This window comes from Falco naumanni, chromosome 11, assembly GCF_017639655.2.
Source record: "Falco naumanni isolate bFalNau1 chromosome 11, bFalNau1.pat, whole genome shotgun sequence".
NCBI lineage: Eukaryota > Metazoa > Chordata > Aves > Falconiformes > Falconidae > Falco > Falco naumanni.
Window position 1 is genome coordinate 20357248 of NC_054064.1, and position 23767 is coordinate 20381014.

The following is a 23767-nucleotide window of genomic DNA, read 5'->3' on the forward strand; positions in this document are numbered from 1 at the left end:
TAAGGCTAACAACTTGATAAGAATATTTCTGCATATATTTTCCTCTTTCAAACACAGAAATTACCTTCCCAAGCATTAGAAAACTTTTTTGATAAAGATAAATGTGTAAAACAAATCCACTGTACCCTATTTTTAATAATTTTTAAAAAAATTATAAATAATTTAATATTTAAAGCATTGATAAAAATGCTTTACCTCTTACTGATTTTTTTATGCGTTATTCATCCTTTTATTGTAAGTACTGGGTTCTTCTTAGGGTATACAAGACAAGCACTGCCCTCAACAATGCAGTCACAGTTCACGCTCTTAAATTGGCTGGAGCTCCACATTCATCAGGGGGTAACATTCGTCCTTTTGTGTTTTCTTTTTACTTACAGACAAAAGATACAATCGTTTTCCACAGTTCAAAATAAATAAAATGTGAAGCCAATCTAAGAACATACAGGAGCTTTTCTAAAATAGAAAATGTTATTCTATAGGTCATAATTCTTGTTCTGAACACAAGACTGAAGACAAAGATCCAGAATTTCGCTCTAGTTGTGTAAATACAAGGTGTATGAGTTACTGATGACAGATGAAGTCATACACTGCTGTCATCATTACAAAAATATTCAAGCTTTGAATATTCATTGTTTAATGCAGTTTTGAGGCCCCAATTATTTTCCAGTAATCCACCAGAGAACGTGAAACTATGTGCAACGTTACCTTCTATTAGCACATTTTCAGAAGTGGAATATTTCATGTCAAAAGAAACAGGTGCACCCTTCCTCTGGCTTTTGGTAATTAATAACAATTTTAAACAGATGGGTACAGGACCTTTCTACATACAGTCTTACACATAGAATTAATCCAAAACATCCAGGAAATGTTGTGTCTTACAAATTTAACTAACGCTATTCATGCTTGTACACTATACATGGCATGGAATACGTATTGGGAAGTTCTTCTACAGCAAGAACTGCCATCTATACCTTTTCTGAATTTTGGAATGACCTAATTTTCATTTTGTTACAGTAAATCAGGGAAAGAAAAGTATTTTGTTTGTCTAAGCACTCATTATTCCAGTACTTACTGAACTATACCTCAAGGTATCATCCTAAAACATGTGGCTATTCTGTCACACTGTACCATTCAGACTGCTGCTCAATGCATCTATTCAAAAATTACTATATAACCTAATATATTTCCTTCAATCAGACCCCATAACTGTTTTTTAATTGATAAAACATAATTATGTTTTATTAAATGTTACTGGTACATTGTTTCTGCCAAGTAAATGAGTACCAATGTCTCACTTTCTTGCTTTAAAAAAAAAAAAAAAAAAAAAACAAAAACAGATGGAAAATTTTAAGAATTAAGGAACAGCTTGAATGTACAGTTTTCATGTTAAGTGACAAGTATGACATTATTGTCACTTTTGTTGCTTGTAGTAATTTTTAAAAGTATCTAAGTTACTTATCACCAGAAAAACCTGGTGCTAATGAAACAGAAAAGGTGTGTTAGGCTAAAACAATGTAACATGATTTTATTCAAGCAGGCTCTTCCAATGTAGCAAGTAAATTACCATTGTTCTACCTTCAAAATACAAGGTTTTAAAAAAATATATCTTAATCCCAGCTGTACTATCCTCACAACAGAATTAAAGTTACATTCATGTCTTGATTTTCACATTGTACGGCAATCTCCACTGAACGGAATTTCTGAAACATCTTTACCGCACTGGGAAAGAAAAAGACACATTGTGTAAAGAAAGATTATGCCCAGTGCCTCCCCATAATTCCTCAACAAGATTAAATTGAGAAACCTCTCTTTCTTCATCACAACTAATACATCGGTATTTTCCCACGCAAAAAGGATGATGCAACTTTTCAACTCGTAGCACCTATCAAAATCTCTACAAAAGACATAATTTATGTATTTTCTGTAAATCTTACCATTATAATCCTATTGGAGTGTAATTGCTGTGGCTAATATTCTTACCCTGTTATGAAAATGCTCAACATAAATGTGGCACTGAGTTGTTAAGATAATACATGATCATGCTGTGAGAGGGTAATACCTATACAATAGCCTTTGCCAATACCATAAATCTCTTTATTAGACAACAACCTATTACAGGAGATCTACTTAACTGTTTGCCTACTTAGAGGGCCATTTGGTGTTACAATAACAAGCTGACTTTTCACATTAGCAAGGATTAGCCAGTATAAATAATAAATTGACACAGAGTTGCTGCTCTATTAGATATGGTAAATCTTTCTTGGTGTTTAAAAAGAGAATCCAAAGTAAAACCCTAAGACCGTGTTAGCCTGAACATGTGTTAAGTGTAAAGTTCTGTTAGTTTAAACTAACAAAAAAAAAAAAAAGGGGGGGGGGGGAAATCAACTCTCAAACCAATTTATGGGGCAGATTTATTACAGAACAGTATGTTATGGAGAGCTGTTTCTGCTTTATGGAATGTGCATGCATACTGCTTTATTTCCTAACAGCATCATAGCAAATCATCTTTAAATTTACTGAAATATTTTACAGTAAAAGGATTGCCACCATTTTTCCAGAGATAAATAGTGCAGAATTCATTTAAGTACTGTCTATTATGCTTCTTGCTCAGCAAGCAAAACTGTATTATAAATGAATTATTTTCTTCTCTGAAGTCTTAACTTTTTGAAGGATTGTACACTCTCATCATCCAGATAACCAGAATCCAAATTACAAAACCTGCAATACACCAGATCATTTCTTTCATTGCACTAGATTAAAGAAGATCATTATCTAAAATGCTTCTGATTCTTCAAGCTAGTTTTTAAGCTACAATTTACAAATAAACTTAGGTTATGATATTCCTTGCTCTTTGTTGTCAATGTTTTTTTAAAAACTCAAGACAGCTATCCTTACCACTGTTTGTCTGCTTTAGTCCGACTGTATGAATTCATCAATTATATCTGGATGAAAGCTCATTCACCTTTTTATGTTTTTTTAATAGAGAAAAAGCAAAACTGAGAATTAGCCTTGCATCTGCAATCAACGTGATTATGATAACACTGCTTGCGTAAATAGAAAAGACTTACCTATTGCTTTTTGCTAGCACACTACACTGCACGAGATGTACCGAAGACCTGAAAGTACTGTGTTGTCTCTCTCATGCTGACATGACGTTTTTAGACTCAGAGAAGACAGTTTATGCAAGAAAAATCTGCTTCCCGTCATACAGAGTACCAAAACTGTCCTCTTTCACCTCGACACATAAGAATTGTTTTCCACAGTTTCTTTTTAAACTTTCAATAAAAAGGCACTTCTTTGAAATATGAAGTATTTCTAAAGTCAGCTTTTGCTTACTGACACTTTATCATTTTTGCCCATCGTTATTTACTGTTACTGACGGACAGGCTTTTGAAAAGCTATCTTACGGAGCCTTTCTGCTCTGCATAACAGAGAAGGCACTGTGAAATGGAATTGTACTTACTGGAAACAGTTCAGCCCTGAATGCCTTGATTACTCTGATTATCTCATATACAAGCTCCCTCTGCAGGTAATAAGAAGAATGAGCAAAAATATGTGGAAAATGTGAGTAAAGTCAGCATAGGAACGCAAATAATCAATCATCGTTTTAAAGAAACTCCCCCAAAAATCCTTCTCCAATGTTATCTGAAATAAGGAGTTCACATAAAAAACATTTTTCCAGCCCTGTGTCTCTTCTTGTCCCCTCAGAAAACTTAAAACATTCAGCTTTAGTCTCTCCTTAATAAAAATACACAGATTTCTTTTTCAAAGTCCCCTAAATGCTTTCAAGGCACGAAAAAAAAGAGAAGGAAAGAAAGAAAAAAAATCACCAAATAGAAATGAAAGACCACCCCAAACAAGAAAACAAATTCATCCTATCTGATGCATCTCCCTAACCCCAAACCAAACAAACAGCAGCATCCCTCATTCTATTTACTGCTGGGAGATAAAATCCAATGCCACTTCGAGATACAATTACATATGCACTCCCATCAAAGTTTAAAAAGTAATTGAACTGAATGGTAAGTTATCTTGAAAATTAAAGAAGTCTCTATCCATTTATATCAAATTATGAAGTAACAATGTAGTTTTCATCCAACTGGAGGCAAAACGCTTTTCTTCCAAAATACCCTTACCTTAAAATGTCTTCAGGTTGTTTGCCATAATAGCACGAGCTTTCTAGAAAGAAATCCCTCCAACACAAATGGGAAAAAGCTTCAATGAATAAAGCTATAAATATTAAGCAGATCAAAATTGAGCCTTCGTCTTACCTAACCTTTAGCACACACTCAAAAAACTGGAAAGCCATCAGGCAACATTAATTTCCCTTCTAACAGGGAAAGAATCAAAGTATGCCTGTGGTTTTGTTTCTCTTCAGAGCCAAATCCCACTTTCTTTACTTCTGCAAGTAGTGCCATTAGACTCATGAAGAATACTCATAAAATAAATACACATGTATAGGGCATAAAGTCACATATGCCCCATGTGACCTGACTTTTCACTTGGGAAAAAAAAAAAACCAAACAAACAACAAAAAACTCCAAAAAAAACCCAAAAGGTTTCAATGTCAGCTTTTAAAAAAAAAGTAGAAAAATATTCATGATATTCTAGTATGGCTACAGCCATTACATGGGAGAAACGTAGGATAAATTTGGGGTGTTCACTTCAAGACAATGAGACTGCTCCACGCTGAGCTCTTCTTTGCTGCTGGAATATCTTTTAACAGTTGGCTCAACAACCAGTTATTATCACATACTATTATACACCTCCTCAAATGAGGGAAAGAATGAGGAAGTAAAGAAAGCAGGAGAGAGAAGAAAAAAAAAAAAAAAAAAAAAAGGCAACATTTTGAAGATACGATGCTCTATTCAAGCACCCGGTAAGATTATTGCCTGAAGGGCAAAAGGATTTCTTCTTACTTTCAAATTATGTCAGCATGCAACTCCACTCCCTCTCTAAACTCCCAGCCTCAGCCCATTTTCCCGGCACAGCAGCTCAGCCAGGAATGCCTCCACTGCCCAGGCACCCTCCCTCCTTTAAGCACTTTTATACGGATTGACACAAGAATCAGCCTCACCGACTAACAGTCTGCGTTTAAGAAATACTTTGTAGCATGAAGTGAATCAAAGCTTCAGGAGACACTGCCCTTCAATATTGAAATGACGAATTTACCAACGAAATAGTTACAGATCGGTATTCTGGAGAAGTCTCACTTTGTTCAAACTGAGGATGCAATCCTTGTTCATTCTGGGAAAGCAAAGTTTTCCACATTGGTTGCTTCACGTAGAAGTCTAAATTAAGCTTAGAAGAATGAATGCAAGTATGCCTGGATCAGATGAAAAGAATCCTGCCTACTGTCAACACAGACATCGGGAATTTCCCAGAGAAACGCAGAGTCAACAGCAGAACTTGTTCTTGGGAATCTTTTCTTAAAGCGCCACTTTATTTAGAAGCAACACTGCCTATGGAGAGGGAGTTGTTTCTGAACACTCTTCACACCAGTGTAGACTGCTATGCCGTAAAAAAGGACAAATATGAAACTGTAAGAGAATATATGGAGAGGTGAACTAAAGTCTCCTTCTAGTATGTGATCTCTCTCCAACACTGCAGCCTCATTTCAGGGTAAGGCTTGCGCTCTATTTACACCAGATCCCACCAACAGCAAAGCAAGTATGATAGTCAGAAACAAGGTCGGTCATCCCCTCCCCAGCCTCCAGAAACAATTTTTAATCATAACTGGCATTATATCATTCTGCCATCTAGATACAGAACAATAATCGGTTTGAGGTGTCGACTGGTAGGAAAATACCAACAGAGGGCACAAAGGAAAGCAGCAGCTTACCCCAAATGAGAGATTTAGGATTTTATCATGTCCAGAGGCAACTAAATAAACAGAAGGAGCCTAATTTTTAAAGCACGATTCTCCAGTGATAAATTGTTTTGCTGCTACTTGCTGATTTTATCTGTTTTTTTTTCAACAGTTGTAGATAGAAATCTAAGCGTACATTAAGGAGATGCACCTCTCTAGTGGTGATGCACAGTGCTCAGCTGCTCCCTGCACTGTCCCCACCACACAAAGCAGTGAAGAAGCCCAAGAAATATGAAAATTCCCTTCTTTGCCGTAAAAGGTATGAACACTCCCAACACCTAATTTATGCACCAAGCCATCCCTAATTTAAAAATTAACATATTAAACACACTTTTATTTGTACAGTATCAGAATTCAGGATCTTAAATAGCAATTTCTGTTATTTCATTCCAGCTTTCGTAGTTCATTGTGGCCAAGTAACACATCATTAAAATACAAACATAGTACAAAACACTCAGATACATCGATCAGTGTCAAGTCAATCTGCATTACATTTTAAAAGCTATTCTACTTTTTCCCCTATATCGCCACTTGAGCAAAAGGAAGTCTCTTCCTTGGGTGGTAAACACACTGTAAAACACTGTTAAAGCAAAAACACAGTCATTGCAGAGGTCTTTAGCATACCAAAGGCCAAAACAGGCAGACATACATCCTACGATATTTGTATGAGGAAATGGCATAAGACAAATTTCCTATGACAAAACACTGCATTACATTAAAAGGAAAACACTCTTAATATTGCATCTACATAAGAAACCCAAATAGCTTCTTATCAGCTATGACTAGATTTTCTATGAAGCTAGCTATTTTCAGTATTGAAATACAGACATTGACACTTAAATCTTTTTGTGTAAATGTTAGTGTTTATAATGTGGTCCTCAGAGATTAAGATTAGGTGGAAAAAAAACACAAAACACACAACCACGACAGGCCCTATTTTTCTCAGTCCATGATCACTTGTCAAGCCATGATTAATGCTGTGCTCTGTAGAGGGAGACATTATATCTAGGCTACAACAGACCTAAATTTTACCCTAAGGCAGAAGCCTGATTCAAACATCTCTATTCAAAGTGACATTTGTCCTCTTTTTTCAACCAGTTTCCTCTGAAATTCCAGTAAACTGACTTTGTGACCTACAAATGGTCCATTGATTCTAACTTGTCCTGTTGCCTGTCCTTGTGGCAAAGTTAGTTTTGGTGACTGAATGAAGCAAGATGTTATGCATTCAAGAAAAATACAGGAGCAGAGTCCATTAGGTGCTCTATTAAATGCTCAGTTGGACATCAGCAACTAGGATTTATGGCTACAAGGATTCCACCTTACACAGAAGGGCTAAAGATAAATACTGAGGTCAATATTAAAAATCAGAAAATAGTTTTATATTCAGAAGTAACAATGGCCTTCATATTCTAAGGTGATGAGCAAAGATACTTTTTATTTTTTTTTATTACAGACAAGAACACGGGCATCGTCAGGGCCACCCTGAAAAGTAATTACATTTTATCTCCTGCCTTTCACTCTGAAATGTCTGCTAAGGTATTTACATTTGTCTGTTACAAGAACAACAAGCTAGACAGGAGAAAAAACTAGTTGTGATCACTTATCTCAAGTAAATACTATTTCTCCAGTGAATGGTATTATTCCATCTATTTTATAAAGTTATTGTTAGATCTTCCGATTATCTGTAACTGCTATTGTAGGAATAAAAATAAGACATGCTTATACCTTATAAAGAAATAGCCGAATAGCAGACCTGGACATGTAGAATAGTAAATATCCTTCTTGCTGAACATAAAAAATGGCAACGTTTGACAATATTAAGCAATTTAAACAGTGCTGGCAAGTTCCTACTAGCCAAGGTAATCTTATTTCTGGTGCTTTTCAGGGTAAATTGATTCCCCTCCTCCCCCTTAGCTGCTCTGATAATTGAACAAATTTATGTAAGTGTGATGGGATTTTACTTAGCAGACAACACACAAAACATTCCCCAAACATGAAGTACATCACTCATAAAACCTATTTTTTTAAATTAAGCAAGCTGTATTTAAACTTGCTTTGTGCTAGGATAACAATCAATAGCATTTTGTTGGAGACTGCACTCCACCTCCAGGTATTAAGCACTGTGCTTGCTTCAGTCAGGCTGCAATGTTTTTGATTATCATGCCTTTCTAAATAATCTGGGTAAACAGCAGGCTAGAGTAAATTGAATCACTACAATACCTTATGAAAATCAAAAAGAAAGAAATCATGACATATGCAGATTACATAATCTTCTGAAACCCATAAAATAATCCATTTAATGTAATGATCCATAACCTGGAGATGCTATGATTTGGCATTTGAAGGTTGGGTTTCTTTTCCTAAGGAATCAATTTCTGGTCAGCTACCTATTTGTATCTAGAAAATGCTGTAAGACTTTAACATTCAGTAAGTATATTTCTATAACTACAACGCTTATAGAAAGCGACACAATCTTCAAAGCCTGTGCTGTAGAAACACATCTCTGTACACTACAGGTTGAAAAAAACATGAACTCCAAGAAAATGATCTATTGAAAAGGGCTTTAAGCCTGTCATCTTTCACCTTTTAAATGAAGACGGTTAGAAAGAATCATATTTGTTAAATAAAGACTGGAAGTATTTTCTAAACCAGGTATATATGCACATTAAATTGCAAGTTACCAATATTCCACCTACTACTTTTATTTTAAGAACTGTTGGAAACAGAATGCAGCTATCTTTGAAAACTATTTAAATATTAAACATGATTGTGAAGAGTATCAAGAATGGCCTTAAAATAGCTTTTCCTTTTTCCAGTTTTCTTGACATCAGATTATAACTATGATGGTTTAAATCTTTTACTTGTTTCAAACTGAGGGTTTTAAAAAAATAACAGACAGCTTTTAAATTTAAAAGCTGCACATAAATACTTTAAAAGGTGAATTTCTTGCGATTTCAAATCGCTTTTGTACATCACAAACATCAATCCTAAAAAATGCTTCGAAAGAGTCTTTTTAACATGACATCTCCAAGTAACATGCCTGACTATAAATTTCACTAGCCTGCACTCTAAAGTATATTGCTTTATAACTGACTGCTTGTCTACCTATGCATTAATATGATTTCAATTATATACCAGACGCAGTTTAACTTCTTCTCTTGCAGCTGACCAGGTAAAATCATTAATCATTGCTTCCAGTCCTTGTATTATCAGTCATCCACAGATACTCCTCAGTGGAAATGCAGAGGAGACATAAAGCATTTTTTGATACAAAATATCTCCAAGTGGTTATTTGTAGGTTTTTCTTCATAATTATTATTATTATTATTAGGCATGGTGCTACCCTCAGCAAGAGCCATACTAGAAGTTAACAGTATTTTCTTACATGTATGTCAACATCTTAGGCGGACACAGGATGAGCAAGGGCTTGGAAATACATAAAACTTTTTTGACTGGTAAAATTCCTTAAAACTTATGATTATGTTTCTACCCTCTCTAAACATTAAACAATTATTTATACTGGATGGGTATTATTATTTGTATGAATTTGTGACACACGATATAGAAATGTATTGCAAATGTAACTTTGATAAATATTTTGCCTAACTTCTCTTTCCAACAGCCTTAAGTGAAAATGATGGACCTTTCTACGAAGCTGTCATTCAAGACTGTAGCATTTTTTCTTCATCATAACTACCTCCATTTAAAAGACATATATAAATCAAAATGTCATGTCTATATATTGCATTTTAAGAAATAAAAATCATCATATTAGGACGTATTATTAACCATAAAGACTACAAACTCTTAAGACTACACTACCCTGCTTATTTAAATTTTAATAAGGTGCTTCCTTACTACAAACTAGAATTCTTGAGTAACCCCCTTTCCTGACTTTATGCATTAAAAGCAGTAAGAGATAAATAAAACATTGAGAAAGCTTCTGCAGTGATCAAATAAGAACTAACTAAGCAAACTTTGGGTCTTTTTAAAGCTCTCCTCTTGCTCATTTGAAGAAGGGAAACACCCAGAAGTCTGGTGTTAATGTCTCTGCTGATTGTGAAAATTGCAGCAATAAAAACTCCAACTGCTTGTCTTAAATTAAGACTTGCAAGACTACATGTGAGATCTGTATCTTTACATTAGTTTTTATAACGTTTCGAAGTTTGGTTGCTTGCTTTGATGTTGGTCTATTAATGAGCAGGGGAGCCAAAAGCCAGAAAATAATGTTCACTGGAAATTCTCAAGTCAAAATCTGAAGTAATTGGTTTGTTCTACCCCACATGATTCAATATCCTGATTCCCCCAACTACCAGCTCCCTGAGCTATCTGAACGTCTATGCTTTTTTGCTGTTGCCAACACATAGTAACCCACAGTGATTGAAAATGGCAGCTGAAGTGCTGCTGCAGCACATTAATTTTTCTCTAAGTGGTCCAATTTTGTCATCTGGATGTTGAAAATCTTCTTTCCACTAAATGTTTTTTATATATACCTTTAGAGATTTGTCGAATTTGAGGTTGCCATCATACAAACCGAAAAGCAACATTTGCAAGACAATTTTTAGATTATCCCTAATAGCTGAAAGAAAGCACCTTCTTTATAGCACTCTACATTCAAAGCACACTAGTTAACAGTAACTTAAGTGTGATAATGGCAATTACATCAATATGTTCCTTTTATACCACCAAAAGGTACTACTTCAGACAGCTGAAGACATTAGGTAAATAAACTGCTGGAAATTACCTGGAAAGTAATGACACACGATTTTAGGACCACTAAAAAAAATGGTCGTGTCCACTTAAGAATAACAGAAATCTATAAAAGTTATTTAATTAACTGCACGGGGTTTTGCCAAGACATACCATATACACTCAGTTCTTTCATTAAATGAAAGGAAATTGAAGCATGAGTGAAGACAACCTACTCTAAAGGCACATCACTTTCATGGCTTAGAAAAAGCCACCACACACACACCCCAAACCATCAAATGAAGAACCAGAAGAAAAAAAAAACAAACAAAAAACCCCAAAAAGATAAACAGACCAAACACTACATACCAAGCACTTAAACCAACTTTTTAAAAACACAAAATTTATGTTTTAGTACCTGCATCATTCAAGTAAAAGGTTTGGAAGGACAGCATTGGCAAGGAAGGGATAGAAAGTTCTTTTTTTTGCCCGAGATATACACCAGAACACAGTCCCCAAGAAACATCTGGTCCCTGGAAAAGGTCCCAACTTATTGACAGGTAAGTGGATTTTGCTTGGCTTTTGGGTTGCCAGATTATGAACACTGATTTGCAAAGCTAATAAAAGGGCAGGCCGGGCCACATCCCCTTTCAGGCTCAAGGAAATAGTAACAAAAGACTAAAAACCTGCAAATACGTAGTCGTGTAAAACAACTTACAATGGAATAGATGTTCTACACAGCCACCAGAACAGCACTCCATACTTGGTTTCAAATTGTTTATTACAGGGTAATACTAACCGCAAATTAGGTTATCTTTGTAAACACTCTATCCCTGATTAAATGAGATTACAAGAATCACTCATTTTCACTTTTTTTCTAGAACAGAAAGGACATGGAAGCATATGGCCGCTGGCGTTCAAAACTTCTTCTACAACTCTCCATAAAAATATCTATTATTCCAGCCTACCCACCCATGAAGGAGGGAAGCGTATTTGTTTCAAAGGTCTGGAATCGATAGGTCTTTCATTACAAGATTGCATTTGTTTTCCGAAGTAATTAGAAGGTGCTCCCCACCCAGCCCCCGCACAGCACCGTGCGGGCCATGCCCAGCGCGCTGGCGCGGGGGAAGGGGCTTCCCAAGCCCCCCTGGCGGGGGGAGGGGGGCGGCAGGAGCCACGCAGCCCTGCCCGGCGGAAAAGGTCACTTTTTCCCCTCGGAACAAGCCATTAATCAATGGAGTGTAATTGTCCCAGCGCTCGCAAGGGCTCTGCAGCGATGGGACCTTGTTTTTCGCTCGCATAATTGCCAAACAGCGAAAGTTGAGAAACATAGCCCGCATCCACCTCCCCATTTTACCCCTTTACAATTCCCTCTGCCCTTTGGGCCTCTGCTGGGAAGCAAATGGAAGACAAGCTGAAGTTTTCTCAATTGAGCCGGAGCCGAGAAACCTTTGATATGCTAATACCCTCCTTCAAACGGTAAGAATTCACACTTGCATTAATTCAAACAATTTCTGCGGAATGATGCGAAATGGCACCTCTCTTCGTGGCAAAGCAACAAAAGGAGGGAGCCGGGGCGTCTGAGGAAACCAAACAGCGGAACATTTGTTGTGCGCCCCCCCACACCCCACCCCGCACCGGGCAGCGCCGTGCCGGGAGACCCGCACCTGAGCACCGGCGGGTCCCGGTGCGACAAGCCACCGCCGAAGCCCAGCAGTGCTAGCGCAGACTAACAAGGAGATGTTATTTTTAGAGCCAGACACAGCAACTGAGGCTCATGACACACTCTTGTTTTCTGTCTCCAGATGGCCCCAGATTTCTACATGTGAAAATAAATAGAGATAAAATTAAAAAAAAAAAAAAAAAAAAAAAAAAAAGTTGTTCTCACTCCGCAGCCGACAAAGGGCAATTTACTGCTCTCCCCGAGGCCACCCCCCGCCCCGCACGGGCCGGTGGGCAGCCGCGGGGCCGAGTTACAAAAATAAACCCGCAACAGGTAATTATTTACCGAACGGATGCAACTTTCCCCGCTGCGCACTGCGCGCCGGGGAGCGCCGCGCCGAGCCGAGCGGCGGCCGGGCCTGCTCCGCAGGTCACCCCGGCCCCAAGGCGGGGCGGGCAGCGGCCGGGGGCCGCACCGACCCGCCGCGGCTGCCGCAGGCCCCTCCGCAGGGGTGGGGGTGGGGGGGCGGCCTGCGGGGGGGCGGCTCCGCGCGGGCGGACAGCGGCCGTGCGGGTCGGCGGCGCCGCGCTGCTGCCGCCCCAGGGCCGCGGCCTCGGCGAGGGGCGCGCTCCGGCTCCGGCGGGGACCGGCGGGCGAGCGGGGGTGGGCAGAGGCCTCGGGCACCGGCAGACAAGGCAGACCCCGAAGTAAGCGTTTCCCCGCCGGCGGCTCGGTGGCGACCGGCCGAAGTGGGGAGCGGGCGCCGTACGAAACGAGCGGCGAGGCTGCAGCGCGGGGCTCCGCTTACCTCTGTCTGGGAGCCGAAGGCGGGCCGGGATCTCTCGCCCCGGCGGGACCCGGGAGCCGGGTGACCCCGCCGAGCGCAGGGCTGCGGGGGAGCGCGGCGGAGTTAGTCCCGGGGCTCCGGCGGCGGAGCGGGGAGCGGGTGGGCGAGCGCCGGGCTCGGGCGGGGAGCGGGCGGCAGCTGGCTCTGCGGCTCGGCGGGCCGGGGCAGCGCAGAGCAGAAGGCGGCTTCTCCTCCAAGCAGCCAGCCGGGAGGCTTCTCTGGGGCTAAGTCAACATTTTCCTGCAGTTTCCGACACTCCGCTCCGCACGAAACGCACGATGCAGCCAGGCTCCCGCCCGCACGCACGAAAATAATAAATTAAATTTAAAAAAAAACGAAATGGAGGGGACGACGGGCGCAGCGCGCAGTGTGTGTGCCCAGCCTTCGGAGTCCTTTCTGTGCAACGATCGGGAGGCGATGCCAGCAGCGGGAGTAGCGGGGAACAACTCGAAAATGTTACAATGGACCCCCCCTCCTCTGTGTCTCTGTCGCTCGCACCGACTAGATTTACATCTCCCGGGATGACATTCTGGCCTCTGGCGGGGTGCAGGTCCGGCCCCTCCTCGGATTTTCTCCTCTTCCTCCCGGTGCTGCTGCCCCGCCAGCGACTGGAGGCCGGCCGCTGAGCTAGTAACGCGCGCAGCAATGGGAAAAACGCAATACATACACACACACACACACACAAAAAAATCCCAATGAATTGTATCGCAGCCTCCTTTTTGCTCATGCACCTCTCCGTGTGTGACTGGGGATTGCGAAGTCCTGACACAGACTCTCCGCCGGCGCTGAACTGGAGTCACCTCCAGCCTCCTCCCCCTCCAATCTCCACCCCCTCTCCCTCCGCTCCCCACCCCTGGGCTCAGCTAATCATATAAACATATTATCACGTAGAGCAGCACCGACGAAGGACAATTTTTCCTCCCCCCCCCCCGCGCACCCTCCTCCCTTTCTTCCAGCTGGGGGGGTGAAGGCTAACAGCAAACGCCCGGCCGCTCGGCACCACAGGCCGAGCCGATGGGCTGCGCGCCAGCGCTGCCCGCTCCCCGCTCCATCGCCGCGGCTGCCGCGGGGCGCGCACCGACGCGGAGCCGCCCGCCCGCCGCAGCGGAGCCGCCGGGCGCCCCTGCCCGGCGCCTCGGGCCCCGGCGCTCGCCGGGCCTGGGGCCTCGGGCCTGCCGCCCCCCCCTCACGCTTCCCGGCGGCTGCCGGCGCGCCGCAGGCCGGCAGGCGTCTCCGCGGCACTTTCTCCTTGGCCGTACCCTGCCGCGCCACCGCGCACCGCCACCGCGCACCCCAACTTGTGCGCCGGGCCCTGCTCAGGTGCTGCCGGGCCGGGCCAACGCGCTGCACCCACCGTGCGTGCTCCCCCCCGGCGTCTGCACCCAAAAATAATTCACCGGGCGGCGCGCCCAGCGGGCCAGAGCAGGCGAGGGGCGGGAGGCAGGGGGCTCCCGGCTCCCCGAGGCTTCCAGGGCTCTTTCGGCCCCTTCCCTGCCTTTCCCCGCACGGAGGCTGCCCGGCGCCCACCTGCCCAGCCACCTCCTTGCGCCGCTCCGCCCGCCCGCAGCAGCCGGCAGGGACGGCGCTGCTAAGCACCGCGCTGCTCTGGGGAAAGCGTGTCAGGACAGGGTAAACGGCACTTGGAAACGATTTAAAGGATACTAAGTTGACTCATTCCTGCGCTCAGATACAAAACGCAGAGTAGTAGCGCTGTTGCGTTTCTTTCCAAAAATCTGCTCTTAGAAACCAAGGTTTGGGGCTGTTGGCAGGCTTTTTCGGTCTGTTCCCCACCCCCGTGTTGATGCAAAATACTGAGGATCCGCGCTGACCTTTCAGGCTTCGCAACATGCCCGGTCCCCAGCTCTCAAGGTCAGGCAGAAGCAGCTGGGCATTAGGCAGGGCCGGTGGGCGCGGCGCGGCGGGCGGGGGCGCGGCCGGGGCGAGGGCCGGGCTGCGCGGCCGCGGGGAGGGACCGAGGTGCGGCCCCAGCCTGGCAGCGCCCCCCTGCCCCCGCCGCCCTTTGGGGCTTTTTTTAGCCGCCCCCTCCCTCCCCTGGCTGCGGCGCTGGGATGAAATCCGCTGGGCTGCGCCTGCCCGCAGCGTGGCACGCACGGGAGGGGACCAATGGGGCCCCATCGGCTCTGTCGGGTCCAAAGCACGTTGGCGATTCGGCTCGGAACACCCACACCACTGCAGGAAATCGGGATCGTTGCCTTTGTTAATGGCAAAGATTTACTTTTTAACATAATTACCTCGACTGCTCTGCATACCTGTGCAATTAACGTTCCTGCTTAGCAAAATGCAATGTGTATGAAGAGGGACGTGACACGGTTAAAAGGAAACTGGATCTATCAGCCCTTGCGACCTGAAGTGCTAGTGGGGAGGATAGCCTTGGCCCAGGCCTCTGTGAGAGCACATTAAACTTTCAACAGCACTAGCAATAATCCCAGGGATTAGTATTGAAAAATCACCACAAGATGGGCATGCCACAGCCTCACTGACCTTCCCCGCTGACGGTGCCTGTGGAGGAGACCGGGAATGGGGAGAGCAATCCCAGGCTTGTGGGCCCGGCGAGGTTGCTCGGCCATGGCGGGCGGCGCATCTTCCTGGGGCTGCTGTCAGTGGGGTTAAACCTGCACGCTGCCTGGCAGCCACGCTCAGCATGCCAGGGCAGGAGATCCTGTGTCCCTGTGATAGTTTGTACCTACTATATATAGTTAAAATATAGGTTACTGTGAGAGCAAAATGTAGAAAAGAGCAGGTTCTCTATTTTCTCCCTAGTTCTTTAAGTCCTTTGTGTATCCCTAGTATAGCTAACTGCCCTATCTTACTGAAAATATCCTCATAAATATCTCTATAAACCCTTAATAACCTCTTACGCATTTCTAATGGAATTAAATCATACAGGTATTTTAATGTGTTATATTAGAAACTGATTTTCATTGAAAGGGTTGGATGCATCTGTTATGGAAACATGCTTCTTTAAAAGAGGGTCACAGAAATAGAAAGACATACATATTGATTGGCTATCATTTTACCAGAGTTTTAAAACATATCATTAACAAATCCTACTTTTTTTTTTTTTTTTTTTTTTAATGTCACATAAATGTAATTGTGGATAAGCAGTGATAGCCTGGAAGTAACAGCCTTTTAGCCTTTTGCTCAGTTGATGAGAGCAGGGTTTAGCCACAAAACAGTTGAGAATACAAGAATTACATAGGGTTGGCAGTTTCCCTTTGAGAGGGTGTGTGAGAAAGGAATTCTTCTATTTCGAGCAAAATGTCTGTTGGTTTCTGTAGAAATTTTTTACCCACAAAAAGACTGAAAAGAACCGCAGAACTAGGCCTTGTGTTAATATTTGCTGAAGTGGAAGTGAATTCACCTATGTGGATTCAACTGCAGGACTGACGTTTATTTTCCCCCTTTTCATCAAAAACTTCTGGAATCATATTTCTTTCTACATGCAGAAATGGAGTTTTACAACTGTAAGTTTTACAGCTCCAAGTTGTAAAACTGATTTTTAAACAATTGGGAAAAATGCAGAGACCTTTCAGCCATTGTTTCGAAAACACATGCTTCCATTAATTCTCATTAAATGTGGATTAAGATATGAGAATACCTGGCAGAGGTGTATGTTGCTTTGGCAAGTAAAATAGTATTATTCAAGTGATTAATTTTGCTTCACATGAAACAGCATCTGTTTCTTTAGAACAGGAAAATTGTAGACACATACACCCATGGCATACTTGAATCTCATCCTTTAGTTTTTACTCGGCCACAATTATTGCAAGATTTGCATATTAATACATAAAAAAGAATTATAACAAATCAAGTTTCTTTTCACCATTAAAGCTGCCTATTTACTTTTTGCCATATCCCTATAAAATGTGTATCTCATTCCATACATACTCCCCAAGTAAGTACAGACAAGTAGATTTTCCTTTAAAACCTTGCTTTGCTGCAACAGTGCAAAATAGCTAGCTTGAAAACACTGGGAGAACTCTTACAAGCTTAGCAAAATAATTTGATAGTATTTTATTTGCCCCTTTTACTAATGTTAAATTTTTGTTTTCATGTATGTTCTGTGTGTATTGCTCTCAAATTGCTTTGGTGAAACTGCTGGATCATGTCCTTGAAAAAATAAAAGCAAATTCATAGTAAATTTTTAAATAATCACAAGAACTGTGTATCAATTAGCATTTCTAGGGCCAACATGTAGGACACTGAGAACTGGAAAAAATTTCACTGTCAGCTTGTACTTGAAGAAGATGCATCTGATAAAGATGATTTAACTTGCAGAAAAAAATCGGCCAAATTATGAAGTCTGTAATACGAACTTGCAGACTCAACTAGAGGTTTTCTGCCATAGAATTGCAGTTTGCATCTGCCTATTTTTAAAAAGGTTAATTTAAAACGTTTAAATATCTTGATAATATTTTGTATTGCCCTAAGTGTCAGTTCTCCCATGAGAAATGGTTTACACAGATTTTATGCAACCTATTTCTTTATTACTGGAGTTTTATGACTGAACTTTAAATACTAGCAACTGACATTTCCTCCTATCTGTGCATACCCTGTTGAATAGCGTATCAATGAACTTATAATTAGATATTAGTTGTAATGTTGTTAGACATAATGTTAGCAAAGACTGACAGAAGAGGTTGTATGTATGTAGTGCAGTAGCATCAGCTAAAGTTGGTGTGATATAAAGATGCGGTTTAATTGGTACAGCATGAAGACATGGGGTTTTTTCCATGGTACGTGGAAAAGTAACAAAACATTACATGATTTTACCATTTCAACACAAAACTGAAAAGTCAAAATTTTGTTTGTTTTATTTAGGAAAAACCCCAATTAATTTTGTGGACAAATTTATATAAATAAAGTGTGAATGATACAACCCATAAAAGAAAATATCCAGTGTATTGTCTTAAAAGTTTGGAAAAATATCTTGACAATTACCAGTCTTTTAAACTAAGTAATAGATTTTAGTGTCACTTGGGAAAAAAATGAAACCCATCAATAAAATAAGAGAATTCTGCAGCTGTTCCTAACAAATAAATGTAACATGAATTTGCATTTTACATAGTTTACTTCAGTAATCAGTTTTAATAACTCATAATCTATATCATTATTTAAGAAATGACAAAATCACTGACTTACTCATAACACTTGGTAATTGTTTTTAAAAATAAATTCTACACATGACTAAGGAAACACCCATTTCCATTTGCTTTATGTTAAATCAACATCTAACCACTCATGGTGATTTCATTCAAAGAAAACAGAAGGAACACATTAGCTGTGTGGTTAAAGAGATTGATGGGCTTCAAAGATTTTAACCATGGATGGTTTTTTCCCAACTGTAGAAACTCATGTTTTTAATTTAAATAGCTTCAAGAAAATGAAGATAATTTCATTCAACAAAGCTGTTGTTTCTTGTTTCTTAGACAGAAATTAATTTGATTTTGGTTAATTAAGTAACATTAGAAACAACCTTGTTCAGAGAAAATGCAGCTATGAAACAAGAGCATGCGTATGCCATATTAGCTAGGTATTCTGAAACAGAATTGTATCATGATAATAAATTTTGTATACAATTAATCAACTATTTTTTTTTAAATTATAATTAATAATTTTAAGATATCAATGTGATTTTTACCAGTGACTTTAGATACAGGTTTTTATGTTCATGCTAAGACATTGCAGTTGCCCTTCTACTCTGAAAAGTGAATCTGGGGGAGCTTCAATAACGCTGGAGCTCAGTGTTGTTGAAGAAGTACATTCCTTACTTTGGGCTTTGGGTATTTATGGGTGTATGCTGGTGGAGAAAAGTTTACAGTTTAGTGCTGCAGGCATTTATAAAGGCCAAAGAGTTTTCAAGATTGAGCTGTTAGGAGTCACGTAGCAGAACACGTTTAAAAAGAGACGAGTACAATTCCCTGTTTTCATATGAAAAGCTCAGCACAGAAGCTGAAACGATCATACCAGAAAAGGAACTGCAGTGCTGAGCTTTTGGGGAAAGAGATATGTCATGAGATCCCAATTCTCCAAATAGTTTTGCACATTTCTAGGTTCCCTTTTCTCCAACTGCTGTATCTGCATAGGCATTACTTCTGCATTTCGGCAGCAAATGTTTTTTAAGGAAAGAAGCAAAGCCCAAGAGAATAGTAACAAATTAAATAGATTTTTCTATTTAAAATAAATGTAATTTTGCCTGGCAGGTAGGGAGGTCCTTCTCCTCCTCCCCTGTACACAACTATATTACACAATTTTGCTATGACTTTGCTAAATCTCTGTATCTCTTTCACCTGGTAATTTGCAGCCAGAGAAGTACCCGATATCTCAGACTGGCATATTTGGAGGTCACTGCGTATTCTCACCACCTCTCCTCAGCTCTTGCTACACAGCTGCTTGATATAACATAATGGGAGAAAGACCGGGTGTCTACACTAAACCCCTATACCTCCTATGATTTCCTTTATCAAACTCCAGTTGCAGATCTAGAACTTATACTCATTAGCTTGCTTTTAACTATAATATTACCCAGGTCCTTGGCCACTCTTCTGTTGTTTGTGTGCCGCAAACTGGAAGGTGATGCAAAACAGATGAACAGAAAATGGAGAATTCAAAGGCAAACCATTGTATTTGCAAGTATGAATCCATGAAGGCTTTTCATTTCTTACCCAAGCATCTAATACAATCATCCTAGGCACTATTAAAATCCATGTCCTTGATGACATAGGCTAAGATTTGAAGAGATATTAATCTTTATCTGCACAGCTGTACAAACCCATAAAGACTTAGATGCCTACGTTGGGGGTGAGGTTAAATTTACTTTTTTGAGAAGTTATGGGATAAAATACATCAAATTCTTGGACCACCAACCAGAACACAGGCCTCCCCATTCCAATTGATTGCCCAAATCATTGAGCTACAGAGTTGTATTCCCTCTGGTGCTCTCTCTTTCTAGCCCAGTGAATCCCGAATAATTTTCTGCGGGGTGTATGAGTTTAGCAGAAGTGGAGAGTATCTCCATTTCCAGTCAGGCTGTGGGTTAGAGAACTGTTTAGCTGGGAAGAAATACACGTTTGAATCCTTTCAGGCAGAGGAGAGAACTGATCTTGTTTCACACACTTTGGACAAGTCTCTTAACTGCTCGTTGTAGAATAAAGCTACACCTTCAAAAGAAAGTGGTGATTACCACTGGGTTTAGTGACAGGCTAACTGTGTTATTGGGTGTCAGGTGCCCTTACAGTACGACTGTCACTTTCAACTGCTCAGCTTTGTTTTACAGCTCGCCTTGGCAATGATGTTGGTGCAGAGCTCCTTAGTCTGGTTTATCTTGACTAAAGCAATATTTGGCATGATGAGCATTACCACTGTAGGAAAATTTAATGTAAAAACATGGAAGTGCCTTTTGAACAGAGGCATCTTCCCCAGGTAGGCAGCATTGAAACAGGGTTTTTTCAACTTAAGAGTTTAAATTCCTTCCATGTTTCTCTTTAGGAGTCTTGTTGTTGGAATTCTGTACGATGCCTACATGAAAATCTGGTCCATGGTCACAATAATCAAGTTCAGAGATACGGTAGTAGGTTATGAACCAGAAAGAACAGGGTGCTCATGATCAATCAATCAGGAACAAAAAGAATCTCCCACTGGGACTTCCACACGTCATGATTGTAACTTTCAATTCCCTTATCAAATGGCAAGGCGTGAGAGCAATATTTGCTTCCAAACTTGCATATTTCAGTTCCCATTTACTGTTTTCCCAGTGTGCTACTAGGTGTTAATCTGTAAGAATAAGTGGGGTTTTTTTGTCATTTTCTTTTTTAATTTAGAATACTCAATTGGTACCTTTAATCAAGACAATGTATAAGTTGTGCTTTTTGTACAATTCATCTGGTTCTGCTTCTCAGTTTCCCATGCAACTCTGAAAGTGCTCATAACCTGAGTTGATTGGTTATACTTGCTTTGATTTTGTTTTGGAGTTTAAACCAAGGACTTGGTCCCTTATATTTTTTTATAAGAATGTATTTTTGCCTCTTGGTACTGATTGCCATTGAAATGCCGACAGTGATGTGATTGGCTCCCTCTGGAGCAGGTACCAGAGATGCATCATGGATCACTGGTCAGAGGGCCTAGAAACAGCAGCAAATTCAGTCTCCCCCCCTCCCCACCAACTCTTAACATCAGCACTGCTTTGCAATCCATCTCAGCTGGCATGGGCAGAGCACGGAGGGGCATACCCAGATTTGTTTCCAGGCTCACATCTTCTAGTTCACATTTTGTCATGCTTGTGTTACATACCAGGTGTAACTCTGGCAGCTGTAAGAACAGTCATTTTCCTTCACTGAAACTGCTTATAAAAGCCTCTGTTTCAGTAATGATTTGTTATACATTACAAACACCTGCAGCACATGGGAATTAATATCACTAAAGTATAGGGATCAAAGATATTCCACCTTTTTTTCTTTAATTAAACGATCATTTACTTCTGACAGACCTCAATGTTTTTGACAAATAGTATTTGAATCTGATTGAAGGTATGGTTACGCCTTTGTAAAAACACTGCAGTCAGAGAATGATATTACTACCATGCTCCTGTTGTGAGGAACATCGATTGACTGCTTAGTACTACTGCTAATTATAAATATTAAAATATAGTCAATAATTAATTAGGATGCTATTCCCTACCTTACTATGAGCACTGGCTACCGTTTGTTGAATAATCAGCACCAAAATATGATCTTTTCATATTCTATCTGGTAAATCATAGTACTACATTTAATATATCCTTAAGACAACACACTTAACCTTTTATTGCATGTTTGGAAAGCAAAGTGATAACTCCTTATGCATTTACACAGGAATGGGAGAATTTCCTGCATATGCAACCACCGAATCTTACAGAAGAATAAACCATAAATGTGCACTGTACCATTGAGGTGCCCAATTTGGCCTTTCTGTTTTCTTTTCCCGTCACCTCTCTATATTGCTACATTGGTTTAATTTGCTTTCTTTAGAATTTTTGTTGATACTAAAATTAATGTGCAAATTCCCTATCAGTTGTATATATTAATGTAATTCCTCTCTCAAATACAGCTCATTGAAATTAGCACTGGTAAAAGGTGAGATACATATTCATACAGTCATTTCCATAAATCCCATTCAGCTTTATGCACCCTAAGCTTTAATGCAAAGCATCTACTACTGCAGGTAATTTTAGCACAAGCAAAACAGCACTTAAGTGACATCTGACTTCCCAAAGACTGGAAGTCTTTTTAATAAACAGATTATTGGAAGAGAAAAAAATTCTATAATAAATTACATTTTTGACATTGTAATTTTTATGAATAAAGATTTACTTTAAATATTCTGCATATCTTAACTTCACTACTTAGTGCAACCCAGTTTTGAGTTTCCAAGGAATTTATTGGTCAAAATTTATCACCTTACAGTCCATTATCATAGTAAACCTTACAAATTAGACCTTTTATTACAGTGCTAAAGTTGGCAGACCAACTCCGTTCTGCCTTGCAACTGAATTCAACTATGTTTTCAAAAAGATTAGTAAATATATGGTAATAGATTTGTTTCCTTTGGGGAAACTAGTGTGTTTACAACCAAAAGTTGAAAACAGTGATGCGTTTCTCCAACAAATCGCACACAATTGGTTCTTTGCAAGTCCTATAAATTGTGCATGATGCCAAATTTATGATACAGTATAGTATAGTATAGTGTATTAATCTGTTAATAAACTAAACTTATCAACAAGAATTATAGAATGAAACAACTTACAGTGTACACCCTAGACCAAAAAGTAAATTTTATTAAAAAACCTATCTACTGAAAACTGATCTATGCAGCACAACATTTTTATCAGTTCTAGTGACAAAAATATCTTTAAAATAGGTTGTAATATGCATATTAAGCCTCAAATTATTTTTTTGGATTATACAACGCTAGCTATAACAAAAGCCATTAGGTCAATATCTGTATAGGTTTGGGAAATTAAGGCATCATCTTTTCCTTGTTGTGAAAGACATTTGCTACTAAAAATATAAATAGAAATCTACAAGGTGCAGGTGCAGATTCTACTTAGCAATGCAGCTCTGTTTGTGTAAGTGATGTTTTCCCTAGTAAACAGAGGAGCTGCAAGGTCATGAAACAGACAATGGCACATATCTCTCAGAAAATTATGCTTCACTGTACAGACTTGCAATTTTTATATTTCCCTTAGCATAATGCAGCAACACATTGTGACTTATAGCAGTCTCTATTTTTCACAATTTTCCAGTTAATGAAAGTAATGTTTAAATACTCTGAAGTTAGATTATTAACTTCTACAAAATAGAAACAGATGTGTGTCTTAGTATGCCATTAAATTTATGATTTACATAGTATTCTTGAATACAGCTGAGCAGAGGCCAATGATTCTAATTTGCTCTAGATTTACAATAACCTGATCTGGTTTTTGTAAGTACTGAAACACTTTAAACAAAATTAGAAAGCCGTTGTGCTTTGTGTGATTAAAGATGCAATTCCCTTTGGGGTAATGAGAAGAGTTAGAACATGTTTCTTTCTTTATGGATGTTTCTATTATAAACATGAGTACCATATATTATGTATTTTTGTTACTATTTCCTTGTTTTTAATTATAAAATAAACTGATTGAGCTGTACTGGAGTTACACTGA

At 40.2% G+C, this 23767-nt stretch overlaps 1 protein-coding gene across 22 annotated transcripts in view; it reads right to left on the reverse strand.

The window, feature by feature from the left end:
- ADGRL2 (adhesion G protein-coupled receptor L2) overlaps window positions 1-23767 on the reverse strand; it is a 179620-nt gene that overhangs the window by 146809 nt on the left and 9044 nt on the right. For 9 of the 22 annotated variants that reach the window (XM_040610972.1, XM_040610970.1, XM_040610978.1 and 6 more), the window contains exon 1: window positions 13030-13838. The exons of 1 other annotated variant lie outside the window; for it this stretch is intronic. The gene's annotated coding sequence lies outside the window, so the exon portion shown is untranslated. Of the gene's footprint in view, window positions 1-13029; window positions 13841-14897; window positions 14913-23767 lie in introns of those variants that run through there. 12 more of the 22 variants (XM_040610965.1, XM_040610968.1, XM_040610974.1 and 9 more) reach the window with 4 other exon arrangements.